Genomic DNA, 17,288 nt, shown 5'->3' with positions numbered 1-17,288 from the left:
ATTTGGCTTGCCAACCACTGGCCAAATGCAATGAATAGCATGTAATAAATAAATAAATAAAAATAGCAGTTATGGAATATTTTCCATATTTACGGTGAAATTTTAATTTGTGATTGCGCAGCAGGATCATACGTCGCAAAACGTATATATTTTGACATTTAATATTACGTGTTTACGGATGTTGCATTGTGATCGCGATTATCATAAACAACCATGGTGAGAAATTTTTATCATTTTTATCATCAATTTTTATCACGTTGCTTAACACGTCGATAGTTATTTGTAATTGTGCTAATAACAGCGGGTGGACGGTGATATGTATGAAATATTTTATTGTTTCACGGACTTCTCGGGAGACACAATAACTTGTCAAGAGGGGTAACATTACACATGATGGATTCACTTGTACCTAGTTAACCCTTATCTCGGCACAACGAAAAAACATTTTTGTACAGATTACGAAAATGGCTTTCGAATTTGGATCAAAAATATCAAAAGGGACGCCAGCATCGCGCAGCCAGGACGATTGCTTTTATAAGCAATCGTCCTGGCTGCGCGATGTAAAATTAGCGCAGGACAACGCAGGACATATGCAACGCAGGACATAACGCAGGACATATGCTTTCGCTGTAGTGATCGTCTACGTCGGGCGGACCCGGCAAGGCACTAAAAGAAGAAGAAGAATCAGTAAAGCAGTTTTAACTGAATGCTGTTTTACTTTTATTTTTTAGTTCAGGAGAAATAATGAGGTCATATGTATCCCATAGAATATATTACCAAGAAAGGGATAAAGTGTCAAAATTATCTCTCACTTCCCGGTGATGTGTACCTTGAACACATTGCATCTAATAACATTTATATCTCCATAAATATTAGAAATTATGAGTTGAGATTTTCGGCACTCATGCGTCATGCATTTATGCATCGGTGAAAATATTTGTTTATCAAATAATTAATGCGTGTCGGGAACAGAAAAAGCATTTTATCGAAAATCGGAGATAAATCACTAATACAGTAAAAAGTGCACCAATGTATCGTATTTTTCAATTTATTTATTTTATATACGTTTATGTACATTACAAGGCATGCATAACACGAAAAAATTTATCCTAAAATTTAAATATGCAAAGAAGGTAAAAAAAAATACCCAGCAATTAAAGAAAAAGGATGCTATCTCTGTGATTTTTTTTCACTAATATGAAAGATGTCGATATCCGAAGAAATACGGTTTAAAGATTAAAAAAAGATCGCATGTTGCGGAGTACGCAGTAAAAAAGTAATATACTCGTAATTGCCTCATACACTATTTACGTCTCATGCTCGATGGTACTGGTATATTCGGGAGATAGACAATTTTACGCGTCACTGGCATGAATAGACGAACAGAGTTTCTAGTACTTCTCCCAGGCGCCAGTTAGTAGCTACCCGTCTTTCATCGGGGGCTATTCTTTCGCCTGCGCAACGATCATGAGCTAATGGTTTTTCATGTTTTGAGGAATTAGATTAAAAATATTGTCACCAACATAATATATTTCATCAGATATGAAGAACATTTTAGAGAAGGTAATATAGAAGTCTAGGCATCTAGAGGGCTTATGACCGGTCATTGGCTGGTTTAAGTGGCCACTTTACACACTGTGTAACATATTTGAACATCTATATTCTCTCAATTCGTTCATCTGTTGATGTTTGCAAAGTTAAAGAGCTGAAACCTTTATTTACATTAAAAGATGAACGAATTGAGGGAATATAGATGTTCAAATATGGGCAGAATGGTGAATGTTACACAGTGTGTAAAGTGGCCACTTGAACCAGCCAATGGTAAGTCATAAGCCCTATAGATGCCTAGACTTCTATATTACCTTCTCTAAAATGTTATTCATCTCTAGTGTAATATGTTAATGTTAACAGCTCCCCATGGAGTTGAATCCAGTCCTTGTCTACAAAAATTTGAACAAACTCAAAATATTGTTAAATATTATCACTTTTGACTTCAACAATAAATAATTGAAGCAATGGTCTACGAATGTTCTACATTTTTTACATGTGTAGTGACTACACAGCACCCAAACATGCTAATGTTTTGGGCAGTAAGAGAAAGGTTAACCATAATATTTTTCAACAATGTTTTGAGTATGTCCAAATGCTTGCAGACTGGCATGATTTTCTCCCTATGGAATTGTTCATATTTAAATATGTTGCAACAGATAGTGAAAGAATTTGGGTCATAAGCCCTATAAATGCCTAGACTACCATATTCCTTTCTCAAAAATGTTTTTCCTCTCTTTTGCAAAAAAATTAAATAACTGTTTCATAATTATAATATTTTAAGATAATATTAAAATAATTATTGAAGATATTTTTTAATTTACAATTGTTATTATTGAATAATTATTATTACATTGTTTTTTTATTGTTTTATGTAATGTATTTATTTTAGAAAGTTGAGGAAATAAAATTTGAACACCTAGTTATACCTAAAGTAATAAAAAATATTTACAGAGGAATATTATTATGTAATAAAATGAACAAAGATTATAAAAGGCACCGTCAGGAATACAATATATTTAAGAAAGAAGTGAAAAATTACATCTATAATTCTTTTTTATGTAACACTGATTAAAAACATCGTTTATATATTTTTTGTAATGTATTTATGTTCTCCTAAAAATATTATTAATTAAAATAAAATAAACTATTGTAAGACGTCACTCCCCGTTATGTACACGAGAATTGTTTTTTCTTTTACGTAATGGGAAACGTTAATGTAAATATATGTATTTGATTAATGTAAATAAAATATATTTAGTTGTAATATTGTATTTTTATTTGTTTTTAATAAAAAAATAAATAAAAACGTACAAATTTTTTTTTTTAAAAAACGTACATATATTATATTGATCTGTGGTCAAAAATTGCGAACGTCAAAATTTTCGATGTAATTTTTCTCAGTTTGACTGCAATAATAAGTCTATGTCTCTAAAACGGTCTGTAGATAGCCTGTATTATTCGAAGAGTGCCGTTATTCGTGTATGTAATTAGTTAGAAAGTTGAAGAGTACAAAATGGCGAGTTTTACAGATAGGAGCTTCTATACATGGACAACTGTATGAAAGAGAAAGAATGTATGGGTATTGGAGAAAAAATTGATAATTTTTCTGCAAGCTACTTGTTGTATGCTGATGATGCAGTTCTGTTCCCAAGCAGCAGGGGTTATTGGCAACAAATAGTCTCTAGAATGTATAATACATGCCTGGAGAGCGAATTGGTGATGAACGAAAGAAAGTCAAAAGTGATTATATTTGAAAGGGGAGGTGATTTTACATTTTACGTGTTCTTTCAACCTAATATTAAAGCTGCTCTTAGTTTTTCCAACGTAGATTAAATAGCAACCATTACAATTTAATTAGTCTATGATTCGAGGGCAGCCATCGAGTCAAAAACTTAGTCCATGGTCCGGGTTTTTTTAGAACCATACAGAACTGTATTCATGTGGATGACATCTGGAGATGAATAAAAATTGTACAACATACCGCCAGTAGATTATGGAATATAAAATTGACATTAGTGTATGCCGTTTGTAAATATAGCAGGTTATAAAAGGTCAAGAATTGTGATAACCTTTGGTGACATCTGATTTCCCAACTACGTGTGTACTACATTTTAATCTAAATATTACAAAACTTTAAGACACAACAAACGAACGAAATTGAAGTTTACAAATAATAAAAATCAACCCAAATGGTATATAAAATAACATTAAATAAAAATAACATAAAAAGAAAAGTTTTTATTTTTTTATTAAATTAATACACTGTATTTCAGGGCCAGACCGGGAACTTCAGGGACACATTCCCCCAAAAAAGTTTTTTAAACTCCATATATATATTTCTAATTAAAAAATGCGATTTTCCGAAGAATCATTAGGATATTTTTAAAAGTCCATCACAAAAAAACTCCTTTCTGTAGTTAGTGGAATCTTTAAAATATTATTGTTTGAACTGAACTGAGCTTAACAATGTATTTTTATGTTTTGATGCCTATGATTTCAGGAGAATGTAGAAAGCTGGCTCACCCAAATTCTCACGGGTCACGGTGGGTTCATTAGCTTTTTTTTTTTTTTTTTTTTAAGTTTTATTCATTTTAGCAAATAAGTAACATACATAATTGTATTTTTTGTTCCCGCAAAGCCGAAGCTTGTCTGCGGGTTTCATTACATTTTTTTTTTAAATTTATAAGTAAGTACATAGTTTGATAATAATTGAAGAATAAAATATATTTATACACTTAAGTTTCACTTGCTGTTTAATAATTTTTTGACTTTTTTAAAAATGAAATTAGGTTTTTTTTTTCACGATTTTTGGCTGCTGTTAAATTGTACAGTTTTGGTAATACACTACCCATTGTTCTGTCACCATAGTAGATTTTCTGTCGTGGTACCATCAACTGCTGTGCCGATACTTGTCGGGTCATGATCTGGTGGTTTATTTTGGATTTGAAATTGCAATCGAGGAAATGATCTGTCATTATCTTATACTGACACTGTTTGTTTATTGGAAAAACTGCATAGCTTCAAGCTCTCCGAGATCGACAGCTGCCCATGCGACGTTGAAACTCTTTAAGATTCCCCTCACCTGTTGATGCATTGCCCCTTTTTCAGCTTTCAAAGACAACAGCTGGAGGCGCGATGCAGAAGCCTCGGTAAAGATCTTTGCGACATCCCATCGGTGATAGGTAATAAAGAACTCACACGAGAGGTAGTATCATACATGGTCAATATAGTGCGGGCAATTGGTCAAATAAACCAAAGTAGGGAACAAAATGCCGAACACTCTTCTAGTGGAACGGAAGGCCTGCTGACTACTGTCAACAGGTTGATCATTTTCGTTACATGAAGGTAGGATGATCAGTTTTACGCTTTAGGTACCAGTCCAGGGACTATGAAATATTATAGTGTTAAAACACTATTTATAAATAAATATTTCATGTCTGGAATCGAACCCGAGACCTTTTGCATGGTAGGCAAACACCATTACACCACGAGGCCGACGAGAATTCGAAATTACAAATAAAAAAATGAAAAATTGTCACTAATAAGTAGCAATTTTTTTTTTAACTGAACATTATTTATTAAACCTTTGTTACTCTAAAAATGTAAAAAAAACAAACGTGATATTGAGCCATAATCGGCAGAACAACATAAACGACATTTTCGGGGAATTGCCTTTTTTTAAGGAAAAGTATCCCTTATTGCCCCTTGCACAAGTGTTAAAAACATAATGGCTCTATAAAATTCATCTGCAACATTTAAGGATATTTATTTATATTTATTTTATTTATAAAAGAAAACAACAGCCATTATAACAAAATAAAATACAATACTTACAAATAAACCAAAATTTTTTAATCAAAAGTTTTCTATGTATTACTCCGCGTCATTCCATTCTTTAAAAAAATATATACGTTGAAATATTATTTTGAAGTTAAAGCTAGGGTTTCCTAGGACAGCGGTGCCCGTATTTTAACGGCCTTAGTGAACGGTGATGCGGTAGGCAGCCGTCGTAACGATGACTAGAGTGTGGTTTCCTAGGAAAACGGTGTTATCAACACCATTTAACACCGTTTCCCTAGGAAACCACTCTCTAGACGACGTTACGACGGCTTCCCACCGCATCACCGTTCACCACGGCCTTTAAGATACGGGCACCGCTGCCCTAGGAAACCCTAGCTTAAGCAAAACAACGTAACCGACGACAATGTAGGCGGCTACGCTAGCTCGCACCACCGTCAGAGTTATAGGCAAAACAGCGTTACCGCCACTATCTTAAAAGCGGAAGGTATTTAAACTATCTGTCTGTCATTGAAAGTAGGTTAAATGCTGTCGAAATGCAACCCCTCAGGCGAATGGGCGGTAAAACAATGTATGATAGGTGCACAAATGTCGAGATCCGTGAACTGTGTAGGGCTGAGACATGCATTACCGACAGAATCAAGAAAGGGGTGCTGCGTTGGTTTGGGCATGTAGACCAAATGGATATCGCAAGAACGGCTCAAAGAATCTACGATGCCAATTTTGATGGATGCAGAAGACGAAGAAGACTGAGAAAGACATGGCACGATCAAGTCCATCAAATACTTGAAGATGGACATGTCAAGAGTAGGAATAATCGGCGTGCGTGCATGAGAAGATGTATGAATGTAGAGGAAGCGAGGTCTGATGCAAAGATATAGTGATATGGCGTTCTATCCTCTCTGCAAGACGGCATGATGGTTTGTTGTTGTTGTTGTTGGCTGTCATTTCAGTATTGGCAGTAACCAACCATTATAAATCCCATTTACAGAATAATTAAAAAATATATAGGGTCAAAACACCGATGAATAACCGTTTAAGGTTCAGCTTGTAGTGAAATCCACATTAAAGGTATAAATTTCATTATTTAAGCGTACAAAATAAAAGAAAACAATAAAAAACACATTCATTTTTCTAAGTACTTTTACTTTTTTATTGAAATACGAGTATTACAATTATAATTAATATTACTCTAAAAAATTACAGAATCCCCAGTGAATGACCACTACTACCCTAGAAAAAATAATACTCAGACTTAGTTACATCATAACATTATAAAACACAACATTGTTTTTGGTACGTGTATTTTGTACATACACAAATCTGGATTTCTCCCAAGGGGGAGTAGGTATATATTTTTATTAATATCCCTACAGAGATGAGGTAGATTTTTTTTCAAATTCAGGATTATGGATATTCGAGCGTTTACACTTAACTTAACTTCAATATCAATACACAGATGGCGCTCCAACTCGCTTGTGAATGGTTTCTCATTTAATAACATATATACAAAAATCAAAAATGTTACCTGTGTCGATATTCGCTAATAAGCGGAATGGGGAATGTTGTAGTACGTAAAGTGGCCACTTAACCCAGCCAATGACAGGTCATAAGCCCTGTAAACGCTCGAATATCCATAATTCTGAATTTGAAAAAAATTCTACCTCATCTCTGTAGGGATATTAATAAAAAAAATATATATATATATATATATAAAACACCCTAACACATTAGAATATGGACATATTCAAAGAATTGCATAAGAAATAGCGTCAAAAAAATTTTTACCACACCTTTCCTTATAAACACTATCAATCTCAGAGCAATAACGAGAAGACGCACTATTACCTTTTGACAACTCGCAGTTCAAAATTGATAGATTTGTTTCTTACCAAAAGATGTGTCCGCCTACTGCTTTTGTTATAGTTTCGAGTGTTAAAAGTTTTTTGACTGGACACATGTAGCAATTCTTATTACATTATTTTTTATTAACCAATGGTCATTTACTGGGGGGTGGTCATTTACTGGTGCTTTGACCCTATATGGAACAAAAATAAAATAAAACATTCTCCTACACAATTCACTATTTGTCGCTTGCGTTGTTCTGCCTATTATGGCTCGATATTTCCCCATTTAATGTAAATACGAGTACGTATTGATCTTGAAACGAGTTTATCTCCTTCGGACGCAGGATCCAAACAAAATAAAAACAATATTTTAAGCGCATGATAGATTTACACTAGACAAACAGATAGGAATAATTATAGTCTGTAGAATTGCAACTGGTTTTTCTGTTATTTATGTGAATCTATTATCCACACTTTAACATTACAAATAATGCGAACGTGTGTTTGTCCGTTTGCTTTTGTTTTATTTCGACGCAATGGAGCGACCGATCGACGTATTTTTTGCATAGGGATAGCCGGATAGTTAACAAGTGCCATAGGCTATTATCTAACTTTGATCGGGAAAATAATACTAAACTCACTCGGAAAACAAAGACAGTGACAAATCAAATATTTCAACGAAAGATAAAAAAAAAAAACTTGTTTCTTCTTGTTTATTCAAATTGTTGTAATAGTTTTGACATATTACAATAGAGATGAAGAACATTTTAGAGAAGGTAATGTATAAGTCTAGGCATCTACAGGGCTTATGACGTGTCATTGGCTGTGTAACACACTGTGTAACATTCACCATTCTGCCCATATTTAAATATCTTTATTCCTTCAATTCTTTCACCTGTTGATGTTTGTGAAGTTAAAGAGCTGAAACTTTATTTATGCGGGTGAGATTTATCTAATTGAATTACTTCACCTACATACTAGGCAATGCCTGAAAATTTTAATTTTTCAATTTCTATACTTCTTCATGTACCAGGTGGATTTATCAACAATATTTTGAGTTTGTCCAAATTTTGGTGAATGTTACACAGTGTGTAAAGTGGCCACTTTAACCAGCCAATGACGGATCATAAACCCTGTAGACGCCTAGACTTCTATATTACCTTCTCTAAGATGTTCTTCATATCTGTTGTTATATGTTAACTCTTAAAGCTTTGTTTTGTAAAATAATAAGTTTTTTTTTTTTGGTTTGACAAAAATAATATGCTGCTGCGGCAGTTAATAATATTTTTTTTAAGTCAATCAACAGGCTAATGTAAGCTCTAACAGGTTGGCATTAATAAGTATACATAAAACTTAATCTAAGCAGTCTTAAAATCTATTTAAATTTACAAAATGTATAAATACGCATAATCTAGGCGGACATGTCAAGTGTGTCTAGCGAGTCAGGAGTGACAGTACCGCTTGCTTCTTGAATGCTTGCCCTTGCTGTAGAAACACATCGACAGTACCATTTATTCGAAGGGATTAGATGTTCTCAATTTGGACATCTATATCCGTTCAATTCTTTCATCTGTTGATGTTTGTGAAGTTAAAGTGCTGAAACCTTTATTTATGCGGGTGAGATTCGTGTAATTGAATTATTTCACCCACATATTAGGAAACGCCTGAAATGATGGTTTTTTTTTCAATTTCTATACTTTTTCATCTACCAGGTGGATTTACCAACAATATTTTAAGTTTGTCAAAATTTTTGTAGACAAGAACGGGATTCAACTCCCTGGGAAGCTGTTAATATTAACATATTACAACAGAGATGAAGAACGCTTTAGGGAAGGTAGAATAGAAATCTAGGCATCTAGGCTAAAACAGTTTTTTTTAAACGTACGTATCTATCTACCTAGTTTTTTGTATATTATTGATTCATACAATGGAGAAGTTCAGTGCCTTTTTTTCATTGAATATTAAATTAAGCCAAAAATTTTTTAAATTTATTTTTACATATCGTATTATCAGCGCTATGATTTTTTAAAGTTTTGTATTTCTGAAATAACTCCACGTGTGACGTCAGAGATTGTTCTTTGACAGTTCTTCCGATTGATTCGTTTACGGTGACCAAACCGGATATTCTTCAAAGCTCTCATATCATTGGATGGTTCATATTAACCAGTGACGTCATTTAAAGTAGTGCGATTTAATTTTTTTTTTTAATTTTTCGTACATTTTCAAGAAATTTTGCGGTACAATTTAACTCTCTCATTTTTACCGCACGCAAGAAAATATTTTTGGTAGCCAATTTTCCGTAGGGCTAAAGTTCCTCATTGTAAGAATATTTTGAATTTGTCGTACAACATAACGAGTCATAATAAGTTTGTTCATCAAATACAATAAAATACGCCAGTAGTTTACGAATTAACAGCTCCTCAGATAGCAAAAGGTTTGATTTAATCATATTATTAATGATCTTAGAAGTTCACTACATTGTCAATAAAAACATTATGAATCCGCAAAACCTTGTTTAATTACAAAACCGGTTCAAAGACAAGATATTTATGCTGGGTGGTCTAGAGTACTTAGTCATCAAAATGCAAATATTCCTTTATGAGTTAAATTAAAATGAATTAATAATATTAATCTAATAATTATTAATAAAAAGATTTAAAGATGTTTGAAATATATAAAGGCTGTTGACTTAATGCATTATGTCAGTATAGCCTCTAAATTAACCACTCTCTAGGGGATAGGGACGATTCGGAATAACACCCCTGCTATGACGCATCTTTAAGACCATCCCAATTCGGATATTTGACCCAAGCAAACATACATACGTACATACGTCTTCCACCCACTGAGCAAGGGTAGTTCCATATTATTTATTTTAATTGAAAATATATTTTTTAATAACAATTCAGATTTAAGACGGAAAATGTGACAAATAAGCAACTTTTTAAAATTATACCTACTGCTTTAACTGAGAAACTGTTTTCAAAAAGAAAAATGAATATCTAGACATTTAGAAAGCTAATATAACCTACCATTGGCTAGTCATAAATCATGACATGAGATTTTTTTTATTTTATGTTTATTTAAGAAACCCACAGTACAGTTAAAAAGTTTAATATTTTACACAGTTAGACTTAACTCGAATGGGCCAGTGAAGTTTCCATATTATAAAGCAATTATATGTAAGGTTATTAATGAAAGTATAAAAAAGAGAAGGAAAAAAAACATAAATGGAAGTTATTTAAAAATTAAAATTTAAGTAAAAAAAAGTTATTTTAAAGTTTGTAGTTTGTAGTGAGTATTTACAAATGTAAATAATATTAAAAATGAAGAAAATTTGTAAAAGTAATTAAAAGTTAAGAATTAAAATAAAGAATGAAAAATATGCTCAGATGTAAAAATTAACATACATATTTTAAGGGATTCAAAAAAAAGATGAGAAGAGTCTTTAAGTGAAATATAAGACAATAAATTTTAATCAATTTAAAAAACATCTTCAAAATTAATGACGCATTTTAGTAAGAGCAGCAATATATTGATTTTATATACATATGTAATATAGGTAATTAAAAGTAGTTTAAAAGTATAAAAACATGTCAATGCAGCAGAGAAAAAAGAAAAAAGAACGATTAACCGACGATGGATTGAAGTTCAAGAAAAAGAAGAATACGGAGATCCCAGATCGGATGGTCCAACGACATCAGAAAGGTTGCAGGTCCAAGGTGGCAAAGGGAGACGGTTGATGGGGAATAGGGAAACATTAAAAACAAAAATGCATTTTTAAAGTACTTGTTAGTAGCATAAAAAATATTTTTAAATTTGTAATTTTGAATTCCGCGAAATCGGCCATTGCATTGGCCACGCCCATAATATTGAATTTTAATTATTATTCTATTCATGTTCATTTTGAACTTTGTTCCTAACCATTAAAAATGTTATAGTACATCGTCGCGAATCTTGACGTCACAATTATCAATGCTAAACGTCAATATCGCGTTTTTTTAGTGACATATTTTTTTCACATTTTATTTTTTTAAGTTATGTAAGAAAACATTTCTTCAAAATATCCATATTCATTTTGAAAACACGATTAATTATTCTAAATATATTTTTATCGGTATTAGTAGTTTGTGATAATTCCCTAATGTGGAGGTCCAAACGGGAGGGCTTCGTTCAACGCTGGACGTAAGAAGAAGTTTGAGTAAGCAGTAAGCACGACTAAGTAAGTCATGACATCACCCACTATGTAACTTTTACCGATATCAATGTAGATGAGATTCTATCGATAGCAGTAGTGAAATTCGGTAGAATCTCATCTAAAAAAATATTTCCACCACAAAGAAATGCCAGAAAATACGAGCACTTTAATAATCGGCTACATGTCAACCTCAACAGTCCTTATAAGAGATATCCATCAGGTCGAAGACAGTTGGCAGGCAGAGCAAAGGCGATGCATGAGACAGCGGAGAGCTCATAGGGCAAAGGAGACAAAAATGTATATAGGGTCAGAGCACCAATGAATGACCGCTTAAGGTTCAGCTTGTAGTGAAATCATATAGTATAAATTTCATTATTTTAGCGTACAAAATAAAAGAAAACAGTAAAAAACACATGAATTTTCTAAGTACTTTTTTATTGAAATACGAGTATTACAAGTATAATTAATATTACTCTAATAAATTGCAGAATCCCCAGTGAATAAACACTACTACCCCAGTAAAAATAATATTCAGACATAGTTACATCATAACATAATAAAATACCCTAACAATAACGGGAAGACGCACTATTACCTTTTGACAACTCACTGTTTAAAACTGATAGTTTGTTTCTTACCAAAAGATGTGTCCGCCTACTGCTTTTGTCATAGTTTCTAGTGTTAAAAGTTTTTTGACTGGACACATGTAGCAATTTTTATTATATTGTGTTTTATTAACCAATGGTCATTTACTGGGGGGTGATCATTTACTGCTGCTTTGTCCCCAGTAAAATTTAAAAAAATAAAAATATTTGAAGTCTTTCCATTTCACTTATTTCTTTAGGTAACTCATTGTACAAATTTTAGCCCTCGCCTAATTTTGAAGATGTTTTTACTGCAAATTTATTTTATTTATTTATTCATTCAAAATTACACTCGTTTAAATAAAAGCGAACTTATTAGGCGGCGCCCGTGTCAAGCCATAATAATTAACAAGAAAAAATAAATAGTAAAATTAATTACCTTCAAATATGATGACATGTGATGCAATATAATAACAATCCAGAAAAACAAGGTATAGGTAAAAAATAATAAAATTCCAAAGAACACAAATTAAAAAAGATAATCAGATTTAAATATGAAAATATAAATTATATAAATTTAGATTCATACATGATCAAATATACAAAATAACAGTATAATTGAAACCAACAAAATAATAGTATAATATAGTAGTATTGATAAAAAAACTAAAAAATAGTATAATTGAAATCAATAGAAAAATAATATATATATGAAAACATGATTAAAATGATAATTGAGATATGGTTTCTAGAAACTTACTTTATACTGTAGTAAGAAATAGGAGTAATAAATAGTAGTAGCTGTAGTAAGAAATAGGCGGCCTCCGTGGTGTAGTGGTCAAGACGCTTGACTCACACACGGGAGGTTCCGGGTTCGATTCCCGGTGAGAACACAAAAATTAAAATTTGATTATTCTCAAGCCTGGTTGTTCTGTAATGTAATTCACCACTGTCATTGGGCCTCCTGGCCTGTTGTGGTGCAAAAAAAAAATGAAATGAAATGAAATGAAAATAAATAATGGGCCAAATAAGATTGAGTACTAAATTAAATAATACAAAAATACACAATAAAAAAACATTGGATATTTTATCTTAAGTTTCATATGTATGTATGGTATTTGAGGTGGCGATTTATAATTTGAGAGGGAATGTTTAATTGAGTCGTTGATTATGCGGGGTAAGAAAAATGGGGTGCGCGGAGATGGAAAATGCGGATAAAAACAATCTGCGGTCAAACGAACTACCGCAAACAAAAACCCTACCTTTGGGAAGTCGAGAAAGGGGATCAGGGATAGGAATCCGGATGCTAAAATCTCCAAGTCCTTTCTTCCGGGTAGTGCTTCGTTATTGTCAGCGAACTTTCACTAAATTAATCATTAATAAATCCAAGAAAGATTTTTTTCTCAATTGGTCTGGGTGTTGTGGTGTATTTTTCATTACCTTCTTCCATATTCCCTCTATCCCACCTGCTGACAAACCTAATAGAGGCTTAGCAGGTTATTCCTTAAAAAAAAATTTTTTTTACAGTGCGGGGATGAATATATCTCTATGAATGCGGCGGCGGTCAGAAGATGAAAAGGTGTGCGGATGCGGGCAGACGATTTAAAAGGCCAGCAGAAGAATTATGAAGTGGCATGCGGATGCGGGCAGGCAAATTATGAAAAGGGAAAAAACGAGATTGTTATTGTTGGTTGCTATGAATATGAATAATTGTTCTGATACCACCGTTGCTACCCATGGCCATAGCGACGAGGAGAATAAAAAAATATTTGGGGACAGGAAGTTGGAAAATCACAGGGTGCGATCTACGATAGTAGCATCTTCATCGACCGACGGTCCATTCAGCCACAAACCATTAAATCCCATCAACTTATATCGCAACCAGCATTGTTGGCGAAATTTTATGATATTTAACCCCTAAATTTGTTTGACATGAATTTACATTTTATTTTTTGCTTTGCTGTAAGAAAGTCAATTCCTTTCTGCATTCGAATATATGTTTTGAGAAGTATCTTCATTCTGTAGAATCTGACTGTTTACGAATACCCCTTCATTGCATAAAAAATATCTATGGACCCACAGTGGATAAGAATGTTAGTATTTACGTTGATCATATTTCATAATATCCTTAGATAAGTGAGATTTTTTTGACAGTTTATGATAACCTTTTTGTTTTTGTTCGCCCAGTGCAGCATTTTATTACCTTCATATTGTTTTATTATTTTCCATAAATAAGTTTTGTTTATCTTTTATGTTTTTTCATGTGGACAAGGATAAAATGGGAGAAATATCTTCTTCAAACCTGTTCTCGAGCCGGACAACCGGTATCTTCGGCTATTTGCTTGTTATTATTATAATATATTATTGTAATAACGTCTCATATATTTATCGTTTCCTACTAAAAACGGCGAATAAATACATAATGTGGAATAAGCCTTAGCTTTGGCAGAAAGGTAATTTAAAAATGGCCCATTCAAAACGACCGTTAAAATCCATTTTTAAATGATATGTCGAATATTCAATTCGTATAAATAATGTCAGTACTTGTACTATTATACTCGAAAGTAATTTTGAATCCAAACTGAGCATGTTTCAAAATAAGTATTATTTCTTGGTAGATTGAGGAATAATTTGAACTGAAATACTGCAGAATTCATTATTTTATTTTATTTTGTTTTATTTTATTTCATTGGAAAGCCAACAGACATTTATAAGAATCAGTTATACCATAAATACATATCATAAAGTCCAATTAGAGGCTTCCACATAATATTGTTATTGTAAATGTTGTCACATAAAAATTATACATAACATAAAATAACTAATCATACAAAACTTATAATATTACTAGAAATGTAAATGAATATTGGTCACACAGTTGCACATTACAATAAATAATACAACTATAGTTGACCATACAGTGTTAATTTATTATGTGCCTACATACAGAACTGCACATAACCTGCGGATTCAAGGCGCAACACCATAACTTGAATTATTTTTGGAAATTTCACTTTTAAAGGAAGTTAAAGATATGTTATTAATATCTATACAATATTATTTCTGATTACACATATGGCAGGTTCTATTTACAAATGAATTTTGAAAAGATTTAGTTGAACATTTAGACATTTTAAAAAGAGATTGGTTTCTGGTCTGCGTTACTGGGACTCTAAAATTAATAAGTGACAGAATCTTAGGGCAATCTATCATGTTATTCAAAGTTTTATACATAAAAATGGCATCAGCCATGTTCCTTCAAGTTTGGAGAGTTTGGAGTTTAGGTAAGTTTATAGATTCATCTGGACCTGTATTCTGAGTCAACCGTCTAAAATTGCAATACGATAAAAAATTTGATTGTATGGATTCAATTCGGTATTTTTTTATTGAGGGCTCCAAGCGGGAGATGCGAATTCTAATTGACTTCGAACAAATGTAAAGTAAAGAGTTCTAAGAGTGCGCGCATGATTGAATTCTCTCCACGGAAGAGGAAACCTAACATTTGGTATGATTTTTTCACAATTGAGTTGACATGTGCCTCAAACGTTAACTTATTGTCAAGTAGAACCCCGAGATATTATGTATAACTATATGAATTATTCCGCATATAAATTACCGCTCTATAGTATTATTTTTAGCCAATGACAGAAAAATACATACGAGTACATTAGAAGTTCGAACCGTTAGTAGGGTCGTAGAGAGTCACATCGTTCAATGTCCTCGATGAAAATATTAAGTTCTCCAAAACGAAAGCCATTTTCAGGAGGAGTGTACAAGTCTGGATTTTGTCCAAGGGAAGAGACCATTGCAGGAGACTGCTGAGAGATATTGCATATATTAATATACTATTAAACGTGTTGTCCAGGTGGCCTTTGAAATATATGTATGTTAATGTTTTTTATATATTTGTATTTTTTTTTAAATTCATTTTTTTTGTTTTTGTACAGTATAAACATAAATGATAAAACATAGTATTAAAAAATAAAGCATAATTACATAACAATGAAATACATATTAATAGTAAAAATAGTAAACAAAAAATCCCACAAAGGCATGGCCTGTTCGTGGGTATACAAGAAAATGTTAATTAATTTTTGCTCCTATAATAAATAATGGACAGTTATAATATTTTTGTGTAACATAAGAAAGAAAAAATAAGGTATTCTGTAAAAGATAATATGTTTTTTTTTAGTAATTAAAAAAGGAAATAAAAAAAAATATATAAATATATTCCTTATTATTAAAGGGCAACAAAATAAATCATAGACAAAAAGAGTTCGTATCTTTAGTTTGAATCCAGGATAGTGCATGTTTTTTAAAATAAGGAAAATTTTGAAAGTTTGTAATCAATAAAATATTATCAGTAAAAAAGAATTAAAAATTTTTGGGCCTATAAAATATGCGTGTCTCTGTGCGAGCCTCGATTTACAATGTGGTATTTCTAACACATAATATATAAAATAAAATTTTTATTTTTGCTATTATTTAATTATGTACGTGCTTCCACTTTCCATTATGTTGTATCCCAACTCGGCACAGGATCCTTGGCCTCTTAGAGTTTGGGATACGTTATTATTGTATTTTTTTGTAGTATATATGTATTTGTATGAATAAATAAATAAAAAATATATATGGTGCAAATGGCGACTGCTGCTTAATTTCAGTAAAAATTGAGTTATACATGTGTAAAAAAAAACACTTTGTTAAAAATTTTAAGGAGCATCGTTTCAGCATTAAAATCAAGATTGAAATTTATCTATGTAAACATTTGAGTTTTTCCCCTCTCCCTTTTCTTTCCACCCATCCCCTCTCCGCTCTTCATATTAAAGTGTAGCCTTTAAGTTAATTTTCGTTTCCATGTACTTCCAATACCTAGAATATGTCCATGTACATCTTATTTTTTTAAACTGAACGGTTTAAGTAGATAGGAAAAAATAGCTTTAAGGCAATATGCTCGCACTTATATACAGTGATAAATAAATAAATACAACCTGACTCTTATAGAAATTGGACGTTCATTTTGGCGTTTACATAAATAACCGTTGGTCAAAATAATGAAAAAGTAAAACTAAACCAAGAACATTGATAACTTTATTTATAATTTTATCAAAATTATAAATAACTCTCTTTGTACGGCGTTCATAAAATACGTACTTGACGTTCAATCAACTGATTATACTGCACAAATTGGACTTATTTTCACAAATGAAGAAGTTCAGCGCTACCAGATATAGGTTTTTTTTCAAATATATTCTTACACTCGATAAATTTAGAGCATTCTATTGTACGGTGAAGTTTCTCGAAAATGTA

Source organism: Micrasema longulum, unplaced genomic scaffold (genome assembly GCF_059751315.1).
Source record: "Micrasema longulum isolate JH-2025_06_02 unplaced genomic scaffold, ASM5975131v1 h1tg000309l, whole genome shotgun sequence".
Taxonomy (NCBI): Eukaryota; Metazoa; Arthropoda; class Insecta; order Trichoptera; family Brachycentridae; genus Micrasema; species Micrasema longulum.
This window is presented reverse-complemented; position numbering follows the sequence as displayed.